Source organism: Takifugu rubripes, chromosome 7, assembly GCF_901000725.2.
Source record: "Takifugu rubripes chromosome 7, fTakRub1.2, whole genome shotgun sequence".
Lineage (NCBI taxonomy): Eukaryota > Metazoa > Chordata > Actinopteri > Tetraodontiformes > Tetraodontidae > Takifugu > Takifugu rubripes.
This window is the reverse complement of record NC_042291.1, coordinates 1,772,103-1,789,811: the sequence shown is the minus strand read 5'-3', so window position 1 is coordinate 1,789,811 and position 17,709 is coordinate 1,772,103. Positions and strand designations below refer to the sequence as shown.

At 44.6% G+C, this 17,709-nt stretch overlaps 2 long non-coding RNA genes across 2 annotated transcripts; one reads left to right on the top strand and one right to left on the bottom strand.

The window, feature by feature from the left end:
* Positions 1-4,402: 4,402 nt before the first annotated feature.
* On the bottom strand, positions 4,403-7,452 carry LOC115250412 (uncharacterized). The gene is made up of 3 exons (XR_003888961.1): positions 6,909-7,452; positions 6,777-6,837; positions 4,403-6,021 (listed from the first exon to the last, which is right to left on the bottom strand). It is a non-coding gene; the product is annotated as an uncharacterized lncRNA (long non-coding RNA).
* Positions 7,453-7,537: 85 nt separating this feature from the next.
* On the top strand, positions 7,538-12,941 carry LOC115250413 (uncharacterized). The gene is made up of 4 exons (XR_003888962.1): positions 7,538-8,025; positions 8,276-8,338; positions 12,228-12,463; positions 12,553-12,941. It is a non-coding gene; the product is annotated as an uncharacterized lncRNA (long non-coding RNA).
* Positions 12,942-17,709: the final 4,768 nt, after the last annotated feature.

Below are 17,709 nucleotides of genomic sequence, written 5' to 3'. Positions count from 1 at the left end.
TGTTGTGTGGCATCCTGCTTTAGATGGCACTTCTGTGTTTCACACCTTTGCATACGGTTAAGAATAGCCCCCCTGAAACTTTTGAGTGCTAAATGAAACTTTTATGTAAAGTATCCTTCGCAGGCTGCCTTCGGAACCATCACGTTACCGGCTCCGTCATGCTTGATTCTGGCTGCGCCTGCTGCGTTGACGGACGGATCGAACGGTGGAATCGGCCCGGATTGATAAGCAGCTGCAGCTGTCGGCTCCGCATGGTCGACAGCCTAGTCGCCGAGATTTCAGCCTGTTTACAAGTCTGCGGCATGCCCAGTCTGCCCCCCCCCCCCACGCATCAACGCAGCCACTGACATACATGTATGCAAATACAACGTGCGCAGATCCTATACTGCATCTGTGAATTCTCAGTTGACACATTTTCTCCTCTGAAATGACCTCACTGCAGCTGCTAATGGGACTTAATTAAGTCCTGCATGGCATGATGCTACAGCATTTACTCTTTCTTCCTCTCTCACCCAGAATTTGATCAGCTCAACACTGTCGATGAGCGTTGTCAGGCATCCAGGTCCAAGAGGAGTCTGCACTTCCTTTGGTTCGTTCAAAGTCGTTTCACCTCAGTTCTGAACTGGTGAAGCCTTTTGGATTTGAGGGGAAACGTCTTTGGGGAAAAAAAAATAAAGGAAGTCCAGTTGTCCAGTTTTCAACACTGTACGTCAATTTACAGGCAAACAGGGGAAGAAAATCCAAATAAAACTATACTGATGGTAAAAAGATGACCTCATCTTTATATAAAAAAAAGATGCAATGGCATAGTAGAATGGAAATAAACTGAAAACAGCACTTATAAATAGCAGAGCTGAGTCTCGGAGACACAAAATCAAGGTTCGGGTTGAGACGCCACCGTAGTGTCAGCTGGATAATCCTCCTCACCTGTTTGCCTCACGTTTACATAGCCCAGATCAACAATGGTGAAGCAACTCGATAGCTCAACGTCCCCAAGAAGAAATGCTCCACTCAATCAACGACGCTGTCATTAAGCCCGGCATGCCGCAGTGGCAGCTGGAAACACATTTGTCATTCAAGCGTGCCCCTTCCCCCGAGAGACTCACCGTTTCGAGAGACGTAACACCTGCTTTAATCCACCTCGGACCCTAAAGAAAACTCCCAACTGAGATGATTGACGGATATCAATACTGTCAGATATAACCCTTTCTGACCTTTACTGTGGGCCAACAAATACAGACAGAAGAAGATCTGAACTCCTCAATGATGATGATAATGCAGCAACCTGCTGACTTCTACGCTGCCTGAGAGGCTTCTGCTGGCTAGAAAAGGGCAGCGTGCACACCTGTGCCCTCCGCATGTTGCTCGCTGGTCTGTCATCACCAGGTCTGGCGAACGCTACCGCAAAAGACAATCTCGTCATCAGCTGAACTTCTCCATTTCCAACAGTTGGAAAGAGCATGCTAAATGAGTTCCAGTTACATTTCAGCTGTTTGAACTTTCCCGTGAACACAATTTGGTCCAGTACAATCGTCAATCAAGTTAGTTGTTTGCAGACATCAGGACTTTATTCTGTTTTCTAAAGGAGAGTCAGGCAGAAGCGACACCTTTATCGTTGTTAGCAGAGGCAACAATCCATCACTGAAGAGGATAATGATTTTAATGTGTAATTAACAAAAAAGGAACTGTCATGGTGGCGTCTCTTTGCTTACAATGGACACACCTTTACACCGTCCACTTTCAGTCCTGCTGCCACCCACTAAATCTATACAGATTGCATTTAAATAAGCATTTACACATGAAGGATACTAATTTTTACTTGATTTTTTAACGTCCGCCTCGCTCAAGGTGGACACGATCACATCAGTCTGGGAAAATGATAAAAAATCATGATGCCTTTTAATGCCAGGCAGCAAATTTGGAATAATTGAACCATTCTGATACAGGTTTTACCTGAACAGCCTACCCCAGTACAACCTTGAACTCTCAGCACATATTGTATATATATATATATTAATTTAATCCGTTCAGACAGTGGATCATTTATTTTAAATGACAATTCGCAATATTTGTATTGTACTTTGTAAACTTATGTTAGAACGTGATTCTAAACCACGAGTCTCTTAGTGCAATTAACGTTTGCTTTAGTGATTAAAACAAGCCTAAATCTTAAACATGTAAAATGTCCTATTCTCTATATTAGATTTTATTTAATGACTTTAGATAAAGTGGTTTAAAAGGACACAGGACACAGCCAGCACTCACCGTTCGGTGTCCAGTGTTGTTCCGTCACATGGAGCCGCAGAGCTGCAGAGATGAGTTCAAGCTGCTGTTTCTAGTCGATGTCGTGCGTGTGTGTGTGTGTGTGTGTGTGTGTGTATGCGCGGTCCTCATGCCAAGTGTGTGTATCCCCGTGTTGGTGTGCGCTGCTCAGAGAGAAGGGGTGTGAACGCTCCGTGAGGCGCGCAGGCTCATGTTTCCTCCCGCCTTCACCGCTTGGTGACGGGAGCGCAGCGCAATTACGCGCGCTTTGGCGTCAGCCGCTAAAATCCAGGCAATAGTGTTCTCCCGAGTGACCCCCCTTGAGAATAAAATGAATACATGATGTTGTAGCTGTTCCATTTGTTATTGCTCCTCGCTGTGTGTCAGCCTGATCCAGCAGCTCCAGCAGATAAGATGAAAGGAAATACAATTAATTACACTATTACGCTAATAAGGGTAACATTTGTTGATATAGCTGTCACATCCAGAAAGAGACCAGAGGGTAAATGCATGTTTTAAAACCATGCATTTAAGGAGACATATTCACTGGATTGTTTTGGCTAAGGCTTAAACAGCATATACATTCAAACAATGTGGACTATGCACATAAACTAAAGGAAAGCTTACATATGCAGTGGTTATATTGGTCTGTAGATGCTTTGTTTTTTTTAAGGGACAGAAAGAGTTGATGGTCCACCCTGAAAAGCTCCCTCAGTCTTTAAGTAGGTGTGAGGAACAGTTAACAAGTTCAGTACATTTGACCTGAGGGGTGACCTGAGCAGGAAGGATAATGAAGTGACTGACAGCGCAGACCTGCCGGGACTGTGGGAATGCATCCATAGGCTCCTCTTTGTCGCAATAAGTGTGTAAAAATTGTACATGTGTGGGTATATTGTATGTTTTCTAGTTGAACTGTGTAACAGTGGAAGCTTTGTTCTGTATGGGAGCCATTTCCAATTAGACTGGAGGAGAGGTTGCAAAACAGATAAAATGCTTTGGAATTTCGGCCAGAAAATGTTTAGATTACTTGCGCTCCTCTTAACGGTGCTCCAGCACATCCATCACTTCATTAAACTCGCTCCTCCGAGCAGGGATACAGTGGGAACAGTAGATAAAGGAAGATAGACGAGCTGTTATTTTTAGGACATCTTGTGCTTTGCTTGGATTGCGTTCGGTGTAAATATACTGTCCATGGATAACAGACCAGGGACTGCTGTCCAAACACAAACGGGTTGCTTTGGAATGTTGCTGTAACCAAAAAAAATAATGTCGCGTAGCCGCTGTTCATCATCCTGATAGCATAAATAAAACAATATCCAATGTACATGCATGGATCGCGTCAGAGCTGAACAGTTAATGTATTTAATGACTATATATGCCAACTCTGCTGTCACACCCTGCAAAAGTGTAATGGTTTGTTAATAATCCCCATAAATCTTCCTGTTTCCCTCCCATCTAAGGGCTTCTTTTTAAACAAAGAGCACGTTTCTCTTCACGTTCAGGCTGCCTATATTGGATGTGCAGCGAGGCGAACTTACAGTAGGCGGTGATTTGCACCTCTGACTGCTGTCACTTCAACTTCCTTCTTTTTGAAATAGTTTAACAGTTCACTGACCAAAAAGAAAATGAATGCAGTGAAGTTAATTTAGACTCCACAGAAATACCCCATTTGCATACACACAAAAACCACTTTTTTATTTATTTGGGCATCTCAAACTAACTCTCTTACTTTTCAAGTGAAACTTTTTACTTTTTATGTTGGTTTAGGTTTGTTTTCTGAGGAATACTTCATTTTGACTGCTACTTGGATGAGTCAAAAATTTCGAATAGATTTTGGTCTATAAAGTGATTCCATTTCTTTTGTTCTATACTTTAATTTCAGAGTGCAATGGCACAATAAACACAATAATTTTTAGTTTAAAAAAATGGACAAAGGGTCGTGTTCTTAAACTTTAGACCGGCAATGTATATTTACTTAGCTGTGGCACTAGTGCATCCTGGGAGATTCTACTCAAACGCTCATTTGATTAATTCAAATAGTTATTAGCAGAAAGTACACAAGTCAACTAGAGCAGGCACCCGAGAAACGGGTTGTGAGGCGGAAAGAAGGAGGCGGAGAAGGCAGGAAGTGGTCCGAAAGTTTATTTGAGGATGATACAAGACACTTCCTCGCAACTGTGGAGAAAATAAAAGCGAAACTGGCGTCTGTGAGGAAGGCAGGTAGCCAACAAGAAGCACATGAGGGAGAATAACGTGTAACGGTTTGTCTGAGGTCCTCTTAGTCTGGTCATTTTCATGAGGCTGACAGGATTTAAGACTTTTAGGAGGATTTAGGAGATCGGAAGGGACAGTTATTGATTTCTAACTTGTATCATGCAAATACGAACATACGCCAGCACTCTTTTTCCTCTAGTCATGGAAAATTCCTCACTTCAAAGGTGTGACGTTGACTCACATTGTGGGCTTTGTGTACTTGACGCTGTCTTTCACAGACAGCCCTCTGATGGTTCTTCTTTTGGCCCCTTCCCGTCCACCTCTGTGGCCTGTTCTGCTGCCCTGCATCATATCACCGCTTCGGTTTATTTTGGGAAATTCCTCTCACGCCACTTTGCCTGTCTGTTGAGATAAACGCCTTTATACTCCCCGTCCTCCCTGCCTGTTGGAGCTGTCTGTCTCCGTGGGGACGGATCTGAAATCATGGACCTTCAGTATTTGAAGTCTGCTTAATGCCCCTTAAAACTCTCAGTGTTGATGGGTCGGGGTTCTTGTCTGACAAGTTTTATTTTGAGTTTCAAACATTTGGTGTTTTGTCTCAGCCTGATTGGAAGAGAAACCTCGCCGTCAGTCTATTTCCTGTTAAAATAAGTGTGAATCATTCTGTTGACACAGTCATTCAATATGAACGCTGGTATAAACACATGGTTAGGCCCAGTTACACTCCAGCTTTTTACACAGGCCACTGAAATCCAAAGGTTAACTTTAGAGGGGAAAATGATCTGTTTTATAAACAGCTTTAAAGCTAATAAATAAATAAATAGATGTAGAAGTTGGTTTAAAGTGTGTCCAATTAAGTTTGGAGATGCAGCAGGCATAGTCCTAGTCAACCAGTTTGCATTCCTCTAAACTAAAGTTTAATCCAGAATTAACCTGTAATGATAGAGCACTAATTTCACTGAAATGAGTAAAAATTATAAAAAAGGCCAGCTTAAAATCTGGCTTGCAAAACTAACTACAACTCCGAACCACATTATCCACATTAAAGGACCTGATAATATTCTATTGTTTATTAGAATTTATTTTTATTTGTGCATTTAGAAATTCAGAGAACTCCAATCTTCAATTGGATTTTTAAGTGAAGTGAATAGTCTAATGTGTAAAACCAGCTCAGATCTTCCTGCTCATCAGGAAAAGTTTGAGGTTTAAGTTGTTTGATATTGTGGACGTAATTGGCCAGAGCATGTAAAGACAAACTCCCCCATCTGCACCGTCCTTTAGCGTCGCCATTCACGTCAGTTCATCTGACACCTCGGACACAAACGGAGCTTCGTCCTCTTTGTTGTCAATAACCAAGTCTGGGATGATGGATGTGAAAGCAAGACAGCTGCTGGTGCCTCCAGAGGGTGACCGTGACTCCTGTCCAGAACCTATTATCACCTTCTCCATGTTTCCATGGGCTCCAGTGCCAGTACCATCAGGCACTGTGTCAGCGATAGAAGAGAAAGATGGGAAGTCAACAAAATAGTCCCACGTTACGGTGACCTGCACAGATTAGTACAGAGATCATTAATCACCGTGCACAGAATTATCCAGCTATGTGATCACAAGGGCTCAATACCCCAATTCGGACCGGAGAAGGTGCAAAGATGGATCCATTTATTGAAATGGATTTTTGAATGTTACTCAATACTCTGACGAGGTATAAAAAGTACAGCAGGTGTGACGATGCCTCTGTAAGTCATTCACTCTAAACTACACCCTTTGGTTGTCATTTTACTTCAGATTTAGATAAGAATGTTTGCCCTTTTCTTAATCTGTGAATTAACAACCCACCTTTGGCTCTGTTGATGATTCAGAGTTTTGGCACAGGAAGAGCCGAGTGGTTCTTTTTACTGCACATTCTCACGTTTAAAAAAATGTTCTCCCATTCTCTCACACTCATCTGGATTTTTTCTCTGATTCTGATGATTAGAACTCATATTGCATTATTGTAGATTTATGTAAATCTACATTATCCTTCCTTATTTTAGGAGATTCTTGCCTTAATTGGTGCGTCCCCTCTCCCTTTGGCTTCAGATCAGATTGCATCCCAATAAATTTCTTCATTTATAGACTGAAAGAAAGCAAAAATGAGTAATGGATTGCCAACGCTCAGCACTTTTGTCCCAAGGGGGACTCTAATTTCAACTAAATTTGGGACTTAAGCCCCTACTTAGACTTCACCCCAGCAGCCTGGACTTAAATAGCCTTCCCATATGATGTGGCAACAGCAGTATCATAAAAAAGAAAGTCCCTACCCATGTTGCTCTCTCATTCCGTGCAGCAGCTGGGTCAGTTGGAGTTACAGCTAAGATCGGTCTGCGTCAAGAGAGGGATTATTAGTAAGGGGGCTCAAGGTTTCCATGTACAAGCTTCTGATGAATCAGTACCTGGGGGATCCAGAAAATGTTGCTCTGAAAGGAAGCCAAATGCGTGATAAGTATAAATCGCAGTCCCCTGACTGTGGCAGTGTGGTTTAATGTATTGTGATTTAATTGGAAGCAGCCAGCAGCAAAGACAGCGGGTGGAAAGGCAGAGCAAACAGCTAATGGCGGCTAATATATTGCCAGAAAGTGACCTAAGTTGGGGAGGGGGGGTCCTGAGGCCATGTGACACCTCCTGTGGCATCCCCCCAAATACTTTGCAAACTTGATCCCATTTGACAATTGCCCTCTGGTGCTTTACTTCTCAGGTTTGATATTCTATAAATCCAGCGAGGGGGCATCGCTGGGGGGGTTGACGTGGTTAGTATGCTGTAGGTGTACGGTAGGTGGCTGTGGCAACATGTTGGCTGAACACATTGCAGCAGGGCTGGGCCTTATTTTTTGAGCTGCAGCAGCTCAGATTAAACCCAGATACAGGATATCAGATTAAGAGAGAAACTAGCATCTAATTACTGAAAAAGGCCTTATCAAAGTGAAAAAGTGTTGCAAATGGTTTCTGCACCAGCTTTATCAGTTCATTCATCTGAGGGCTTGTTTTGATGTTTAAAGGGACGTGCATGCGGCGCATGTACGTTCTGCTTGTGTGTTGCAAATGCACATGAGTGAGCATGAGGAGCAGAACACCAGCGTCCATCACAGCCGCAGGTTCTCTAACCCAAAGGAGGAATCCCCCAGGGCTGCTGGAAGGCTGCTAGATTGTCATTATGATAGAGAGCAGCTGAGTCTTGCCACTGTGCCACCGAGGGAGTCATCAGCCATGGCAAAGAAAACATCTGCAGCGGCTTCTGGACTGTGGCGTGTAAACGAAGACAAGCGTTATGCTATATAAAAGTCGAAATAAATTGCATTAATTAAGCGCGCTTGCTTATTTTTACTAATTGGCCTTCGTAGCACTGTTAAAATGTTTGTTGAGCTCGGCCTGTTGGCATTTAAGGTCCTACATTTTTACCCCAAAGGTCATCACCTTGGCTGGAACCTAATCTGAGCAGGGAATAAATGGCAAATATTATCTACCTGGAGGCAGAGACACAAGATCCAGGCACCCGCTTCTTGCCAGCATAGAGTGAGTCAGAACTCAGAGACTGAATCCCTGCATTTGAAATGTGGCCCTTTTGGACCAGCCGCACACTCCCATGTTTATTAAAGAGTACTGTCAGTCATTTGCATCCTTATGGACACTAGACTTTTGTTTTTACTCCTGAGAGTTCTAATGCACTTGGAATGGCTTGGATATTTGTGTAAAGAACGTGCACCATTCCATGTTTTAGCACAATAGCCCTTTGTGCTAAATCGGCTCTTATGTCGTTAACTAGAGGCAGATGCGGCTACCTACTGCAGGGTTTCACAACCGATAAAAGGGGAGAAAACACTGCAAGGTAAGTGAAAACCTGGTGCGGGGGGAGAAATTCCGCAGCCTTAAATGAATACTGAAATGCTATATGTGCGGAATTTTCTCCATTAACATTCAGGAAGTGGAGGGCAACTGGAGAATGCTTTATAGGGAGCCCACAGTGAGTCGCTTGTTGTGAAAACGAAATGCCTCAAAAAAAAGAAAGCATCAGACCAAAGCCACACATCTCTGTGAGTGGCACCGGCTGAAATCATTTAAAGATGTGAGCGCCGGAGAGCTGCAGCCAGATTCTCCCAAGCTGGTGCTCCTTCGGCCCACGTGCGTCCGTTTAAACCGGCAGTTTTTTCTCACAATGTTTGCGGCCGGAGCGTCACGACTCTTTAGAAGGTCTGTTTTCCGAGACAAACTGTTCTTGTCTGGAGACAACATGTGTCTCCTTGTCCCCCACAGCTGAAGATGTGCTGAATTTACAGCAGAGGTTGGAAACACTTGCAAAAGAAAAGGAGGAGATGAAAGAAGCTCTTTAAAGTCCTTATTTGTGACTGTCACTAAAAGTGTAGTTTTCACTATTCAAAGGAGGCCAAAGAAGTTATTGACAACTTTATGGTGTTGAGAAACAAGAGCCTGTAGATTTAACATCTTCTGGTCCCTGAAACAAGATGCTTAATGTGTGTTTTTTTGTTAAAACCCTGAAGCAGATGATGGTGTCCAGATGTCAAAATAATATTACATTTAAAAATCTATATGTAATAATGATTTACAACGATGATGCTTCCAAAACCTCCGTAAAGCTCGTGTCCGTGGAGAGATTAATGGGTCGGCAGTTTTTAGCGAGGGTGTGAGCCGACGCGTCCAATGTGGACCACCTGTGTACTTACTGAGGTTGTGGTCCTTTATTATCCCCCAGAAGTTCACTTTGAGACCCCAAATTGATTGCTGAACCTCGTTTCTTTGGATTTTAAACAGATCAATAATGTCAATAACACTTCCTGCCACTGCCTAAGCACTATAATAAGTATAGAGCATTTCCTGTTATGTTGTTTATGAATACAAAACCGGCCTAAAATCTCTTTTAAGGCGCTTTATACTTGTATTTCCATACAAACTGGGAAGCCAGGGTGAAAACTAGCCCATGGGTGGGAATTGACCTATAGAAATATTGTGATTAGATCTACTGAATGAGTCTGCAGGTTGCTCAAGTGATAAAGTCGTAGACTGTTACACTGGTTACACTGGTTACACTGGTTAGCCGTGAAGCTGCTGTAGACCGCCCGGTGATCGACATTGAGGTCCTATGAGTTTCCATACATCTGCTGCAACTGAAGACAGTATTGCTGCTTCTATTAAAAGGGACTATTTAATGTGACGCCTGTGACGGTGACCTGACACCGAGCAGCTCCGCCTTGTAAAACTCCCACGTTTAACGGTGCAGCAACGGTAGCGCGCAGAGCAGCGGAAAACTTTACTGTTTCACTTTTTTTGCCCAGAAAGCTGCTGCCAGTTTAAAGATTAAACCCAGTCATCATCTGGTTGCAAACCCACTTCCCAAACTCTAGGACTCGAATGGAACGCAGAGGGATTTTCAGGGCTACGCCGGGCGGCGACGTGCAGCTGCAAACCACAGAAATGTCTGTTTCAGCTGACTGAGCTTCTTTGCTGTGCCACTCACGGCTCCGTGTCAGCACCACATCTCTCAGTTGTCATCCTCCCGTCTCTCAAGACCGCCGGGGTAACAACTGCAATGTTGTCAAATGCAAATAAAAAAGCAAAATGTGATTGGCCAAAAAAGCAGCTGTAGATGGAAACGGTAGCAACGCAACAGGGAGGGGAACAACACCTGGGACGTATCAGTCCAGTGGAGGAAGCTCTTTAGTACTACAATGGCTTTATTCAGTCAGAAAGTGCTTACATCTGGGGTTTTTTTTAAAAAAAAAAAGATCTCTCTTTCAGGTCACTGAAATAACGAAAATAAAGCATCACTGCTTATTGGCAGGAGTTTCCAGGTGCGCCGCCAAAATTAGACGACCGGACGTGTAATTGTTTTTCAGTGGTAAACCTCGAAGGAGAGCGCCTTTAATGAGCGAGGTCTGTGGAGAAATCATACCTGCATGCTTGTTACACACACGCACGCACACACACACACGCACGCACACACACACACACACACGACATTGACTGGAAACAGCAGCTTGAACTCATCTCTTTGGCTCCACACATATTAACATCAAAAGCAATACTCAAGAAGAGCAGCTGGATTGATGAATAGTGCACAACAAAGCCTTGAGCAAGGCAGTTTCTGAACGGGGGGGGTTCTATTACCAGGGGAACGGATGTGCAAAAGACAGACAATGTGTAGGAAACATCTGTGAGCATCTGGAGCGCACGGGTCTGATCAAAGGATCATCACTTCTGCTGGATCGGCCGGTTGAAAAGGGGAACGTCTGCTGTCGCCTGCAAACCCTCGAAATCTCAGGACTTTATCCCCGGATCCAGACCCGGTGGTGTTTCCTGCCCTCGAGGTGTCCGGCCCATCACATCCACCCCACAAAAGAGGGCTAAGCACCAAGGGAAAAGGCCCCTCCCCGACATCCACATGCAACCTCAACTAGCTACTCTGGATCACTAGTGAAAAGTGTTGTGTAGCAATAATTATATTCCATGTTGCGCTGCTGTTCATCGCCATGCCAACATAGGGAGTATAACAAATCTCAATCAGTAACTCATCTCATGCTAAGTGTTATGTGGTTCTGAGGCTGTGTGGGACGGTTTCTGGCTCTGGACTGACTGACAGGAGTGGGTGAACAGGAAGTGCTGCAACAATAAAGTTTTACTGGAATTGCCAAGAGTTTGTTTTTTGGTTCTTTATAGGAACATTTGATTTTAGTTTAGACATGGAAACTGTATGAATTCCCATATAGCTGCAGCATGCGTCACCTGCATGTCGCTGAGGTCCTGCGAGAAAAACTCATACGATGAAAGAAAATGAATGAATAAATCAATAAAAATGAATAGCATGTCTGAGATTGGACACGCTGTGCTTTGGTGCTATTTCGCACGTCTCTGCCCTTCATTCGTCGGTTCCTTGCTTCAGTGTTTGAAAACACACTTTTGATGTGTACCTGTAACTGACCCACCGCGCTACGTCGCCATGGTGATGGTGGGACCGGCTGGGAGAGCTGACCCGCTCCAGATCTCATGCATGCATATATAAGGTCAATACCAGACTCAGGAGCTCATTATGTACATACATGTTGGTGCCGTATGTCCATTTGGGGGGGGGGGTACTGAAATAGTCAGTCTTTGTTCCACCCCCATTAATCTATTCCATATTGCCCTCTAACCCTGGCTGCTATTTTTGTGTTTCTTTCCCCCTTTTGTGTTTCCCTTTCCTCTCCTCCTCCTTGATCCATCTGGCCATCAGCAGGAGGGGGGAGGGTATGATGATAGACAGGTTTAAATACAACAGGCGCTTTATAAATTGAATCTAAATGAATCCACTTTGTAGATGTATGTTTTTGATGTATTTTTTGTTGCAATGAAACGTCCTCTTGTACTTCAAACACGTGTTTCTGACACATTGACCTGAATCATTGTGGGTTTACTCTGGTAAATGCTCTTAAGCTTGGAATTTGAGATGAGACTTGGATTACACGAGTGTGAGGGACAGAAGACAGAGGACAGAGACATAGAGTGCACATATATTCTCCGTCCTTACGGGGACAGAAACGTTTACAGTCCCTCCCACTTCCAAAAAGAAACAACATTAACAGTAGAAAAAGCAAAAAAAAAAGTGGCGCCATCAGCTGCAAAAACATGATTTAGCTTCTTCTAGCACCTGTTAGCTGAGCCATTATTCAGCTCCAACACAAATGTTTTTCGTTAGGGGGGAATTAAAAGAAGCTCTTTTCCTTTAGGTTTTTCTGGCGTTTATGTGAAAAAGAGAGAGAGAAATCGTGCCCATCCAGACTGTTTCCAGGGGGAAAAAGGTTTGAATGGAAGCTCTGTTCTTCTCCACTCTCTCCTGGGCTGTTCAGCGTCTCCACCGGGCTCCAGGATGTTGGATTCTCAGCTACTTCTGCGGCTTTTGGTCCGGCTCCATGTTTTTCCTCCCCTTCTTCTGTCTAATCTGCTTCAGACACATGCGCAGCCTGTGCGAGTACTCACAACACTGTCACACATTCCATCGGTCGGCCGTGTCATCGTACGTCTTCTAACTCCGACCTTTTTTTCCCAACACAGCGGCATTCAGTTTCCCCGCTGGGAGAACTGGCTGCTGATCAAAAGGAGGCAGGAAACAGTCTGTCAGCATGACAACAAAGTCTGGAGGCTTTCTGCTCTCTCTTGCACACCTTTACAATGTCTCCAGGCAGTTCAGAAACCCTCCAGCTGATGCTGAACAGGTTTGTTGGCACCGACAAGCCGGGTCTTTTTGGGTTTGTGTCTTGGTTACCAGGCGAGGGCAACATCTATTACAAATATTTGAGTCTGATATTTGAGCCCAGTCGCAGGGCACCACCTGCTATTTCTTCATGTATTTTCTATTGTAGCTTTTTTATTGTGATAAAAATTCAACCTTTACGATGCGCAGCTTCATTTCAGCGTCATTTTCCCCACTTCTGTCTGTCTAACTCCTGTTAATTCGTTTAACCAAAGTAAAATCTGAGGAACTGTACATTAACAGCCACACTGAGAGACGCAAAGGTGACGATCCTCTTAAATCAGCCTTCAGATGAGCGTGACACGTTCGGTAGCTCGCCGCCGCTGCTCTTGGCCGCACCAGCTGTTTTGGATAGCGTTGGGAAAGTCTACAGCTCTTTTAAAACAACCAGCACCAGTTTATTCTCCTCCGTGCCAACCCGGCGGCTTTATTGATGCTAACCTCTGGCAACTATTCCCTTGTTTGGCAATAACAGTGCAAGGATATAAACCTCTGTCAAGCAGCTTGGAGCCTCTTGGAGTGATTCATTAGTGTGGAGTTTGATAGTGTTTGACTTAAAATGCCTTATATGTATGTCATATGAAAAGTTAGACTGGGACATTTACTCAGCTGCCATATTGGTGAGCAACACGTGACGGAAAGGAGACGCTGAGAAGACGCGCAGGCTAAGTGAATAATGACCAAAGGTCAGATCACGGGGATCGAATCGGGATGAGAGTTAAGAAACACCAGTTATTTATTTGACGCCGTGGACATACTGGTGGTCGGTTTTCTGATTTGACTTGTGAAAAAAACAAGCTCACATTTTTCCACAAACACTGACTCACGAAGGGCTTCGACTCACTGTCTTTCATTGACCTGATGCCAGATTTCCTTCTCGCTGTTTTCTTTTCATTTTACTTTGAGGAAGTAAAGGAAACAGTGAGTGACGTGCTATATTCCCTGGGCATCGCGGCAGCGGCGGGCAGTGAGACACAGTTTTCCAGGTTGGTTGTTTTTACCTTGAAGGCTTGTAAATGCCACACGACAGTGAAAGGGCAGTTACGTGTAGGGTTAATATAAGCAATGAATTGGCTTATTAAAGTTTATTTAGCTACTTCCTTATTTTTCTGCTTACCTGTAATGATCCTTTTACTATTATTTTGGTTAATGCTCTGTAAAATTGCTAAGTGTCTGATAATGACATGCTAAGCTAACATGGTAGGTATGGTAAAATCAATGTGGAACGGCTAAAATGAAGGTCAGAGCTGCTAGCATGTTGCCTCCTACACCAGTGGTCAGTGTGAGGAGCAGATCCATGAAACACAACATATGTGAGATGTTTTCTTAGGTAGTCTCATCACCCCTAGCAACATGGGCTAACTTGATGTTGTATTTATGTGATTTATGTTGTATACAAGTACATTTTTGTTCCTCACTTTAAAAACAGGAGTGCAGCCGCTCGGCACTGGGAACTCAGTTCAGTCCTTCCTGTCACCCGCGGGAAATGCCCCGGGGTGAGGGATGGAGCGTCACTGGACCAGTAAACATACACACGTGTGCGTTCTAAAACAACTTTCTGACAGAGGTAATTATATACACAGGTGCAAATAGTCGTTTTAGTCTCCAGGCAACACAGCTGGTTACTGTTTCCTGTGTTTTGCAAAGAGATTAAATGAAGGAATACGCCTCCTTCATTCTCTGCCCCGACAGAGTTCCTGAAGCTAATAGCACAAATGCAGCTCTGCTCTTTAGAGCAAATAAGCAAATGATAAGAGCCACAGCATATTTAAACAGAAGTCCAAGTGGTTCTGGAATATCCTATTTATGGAAACATCCTTCAAAAGTGGGAAATCCACAATTTAGTCACATGATTGTGTGTGAATTACCTTCAGCCTCCTTCCTGGTGGCCGTCCCCTAAAACAGAAGCTGATCACTTCACCAATAATAGATTATTGGCACAATATGCATTTCACTGTCAAAGTGAGGACATTTTTAAATGAGGACAATTTTTTTTTGGCTCATCTAGACAACGTGGAATGTCTTGATGGAGGTTTAACACTTGGTTTTAAGGTAAAGAATTGGGTTTGGGTTGAGGTTAGGGGAGCTAAACACAGTGTCAATGAGTCCTCACAAATATAGAAGGATAAACACATGTGTGACTGATTCCACCCACAAACACGCAAATGTAAATGCAAATTTTTACACTGTCTCTCTCTCTCTCTCTCACACACACACACACACACATGCACACACATGCACACACACACAGCTCATTAAAGGCAAACAAGTACTGATGTGCCCATTTCTTTGCTTCATCTTTGGGAAACAGGATTTGATTAAAACCACTTTAAATATGAGGAAATTCCTCAACTTCAGCCTATTCCCAGTGGGGAATAAAATCACGAGTCATTCTAACTTTATCGGAGTGACTGGTGGGGTTGAGCTGTTCCACAGAGGCACAGCAACAGACACAGAGTTAGAAGCGAGGGTCTATTTGACACCGCACTGCAGGTGGTGCCAACTCTCAGTGGAATAATCTCCACCGGCCGGTGCCAGCAAGGATCCCCGCTTTATTTCACCCCTCCTTGGCTCCTGCTCCGGGTTTTCCTTTCACATGGAACAAAAGGGAAAATTAAACAGCATTTGGCAGCATGCGTGTAACAGGGATTAATCCCGTTATCCCATGAACCCGAAAATAACCGAGCCTTGCAAGGTTGCAGAATTCAAGCCACTTGTCCCCAGTGAGCGGAGCGGCATCGATGCTGTAAAAACGTCAGCGCCACAGGAAGAGACAAGATCTTTACGCCTCAAAACGGCGTTGCCATGGCGTTCAGCTGCTTCTTTTTTTTTCTCGTGACTTTTGCGCACGCTTAGGGTTGATTTCTTGTTTATCTAGTCTGAATTTGTTTGTTTTTATCGTGAGCTGGAATCTCTAGGGCAGCGTGGCCAGCACGTGCATCTACTCCCAATAGCCCCGGTGTGTTCCGAGCACCTTTGTGTGTGTTTTTGTGAAGCAGTAGGAATCTTGTGCTCTCCCGGGAACGTGAGGTCCACGGCGCCCCACAGAGAGCAGACTCCAGTGACGCTGGTCCAGCAGCTTCCTGATCCGACCCAGCAGCGGCCTGTCACCAGCTCCTGCCCCCGTTAGGATGAGGGCGCCTTGTGTTCCTTGTGCAACCTTGAGGGCATCTCTGTAGTTTCAAGGCGCTGCAGGGGTCCGATCAGGCCCGCAGAGGGGGGTAGGGTGGGCTGCTCTTAAATCTCAACCTCCTCCGGGCTGAATAACTGAGAGGTTGCGTTTAGTGAAGAGGGGGGGGGCTGTCCCAAACAGGCCTGCTGCAAGTGCAGCTATGCCATCCGGGAGCAGCTGTGTGGACAGAGCCTGTTGCTGAGCAGATAGAGACACTTTAGAATGAGCGGGGGAGGGGCAGGCGCATAAACACTCTACAAATGGGCTTTTGATGATTCGGGTGCAGCACCAGCAGGTCCTCCTTGTTTTAAAATCGACACCCTTCCTTGCACAAGGTTCCCGGGTCCTCGGTTGTAGAGATTTACGCCTGAACAGCGAGTGTGCATGTGACGGCAGCTCTGCAGCTTTTGGTTCAAATGTTTGACACGATTCCTGTCGAGTCCCCACGCACATATATCAGGATGTGGTTAATTGTTTTGTTCCAACCCCCCCCCCCCCCACCACCACCACCACCATAAGCGAGGACCAGTAAGGCTGCAGCTACAGATACTGACACCTACAAGGCGCCCTTGAGCAAGGCTCCAGAAAATGTAGCTCCAATAGTATCAATAAAGCAGAAACCAACCGGTGAGTGTCCATTAGTGGCCTTTGGATCACTCTCGCAACTTGAAATTCTTATTTTTCTTTTGGCTGTCATTCTGTGTGAATTTATTCAGAGACTTGGCAGGACGCAGCCTGTAACCGTGCACCGCCTCGCTGACACCTTCCTAAAAATAGTCCCTGCTAATCTCCAGTCTCCACTGAGGAGACTGAGGAGCTCTCCCCATTACCGGAGAACGGGTGCGTTCACCAAGTTGTCAGGCTAGTAAATTTTAAATCAAACTTTTCAATTGTCTTTGACACCGAATTCCCCACACTGGCACGCGTGACGAACTAAGAAATTTAGGGAAACATATCAAGCTTTCTTCCATGTTACGTCACTGCGCCCCCTGGTGGCATTCTGGATTATAGCGTTTTCAAAGGAGACTGATGTGGACCAACATACTATTTCTGCTCAGGGATGGTTGCGGGTTCAAACTTTACGTTTAATATACTTTGTTCAAGTTTGACAGTTTAAGTCGTCCAGCTTTTGCTGAACCGGAGGATAAATTGTGTAAAAGGTCGAGAAGGGAAAACAGACTGTTGAGAATGAAAGCCGCCTTGTTTTATTGTTCTTTTCCTATCATTACTGCTCAGAGGTTTCCACTGCAGTTGGTATTACTGACATTACACCTCGCGGAGGTGAAAAGTTCATCGGTGCATTACGGGTTTTAGGTTTGTCTCCAGGCCCTCGTATTCCTGGAGTCCTACTGGAGTTACAAATTACAGGGAGCCATAAGTCATTTCAGTCACATCGTAATTTAACAAAAGCCATACATGATGATGTGTGTGGCATTTTTTTAGTCTTTGGTTGAGGGGAAATAAATTATTGCTGCAATGACTTTCAGCTTCACATTATGTACCCGGCTACCCGGATATAGTGCGAGCGGCGGGGGCAGATAGGATGGCATGTACCCCCTGTAGGGATTTTGTAAAGGGAGACTCAAAGTGAAATGGACATCCGAGCTAACTCGTATGGCCGGTATGTCAACAGGAAAGCTATCTGGTGCCGTCTAAAATCCGTTTTCTTGGGGTTAACATGCGCCCTGTCACGACGTCCAGTGGGATTCGGCATTTCCCTTCAAAAGGCGCAAATACCACTGAGCCTCTTAACCAAAACACTGGGAAAAAGCATTTGCAAGTGAAG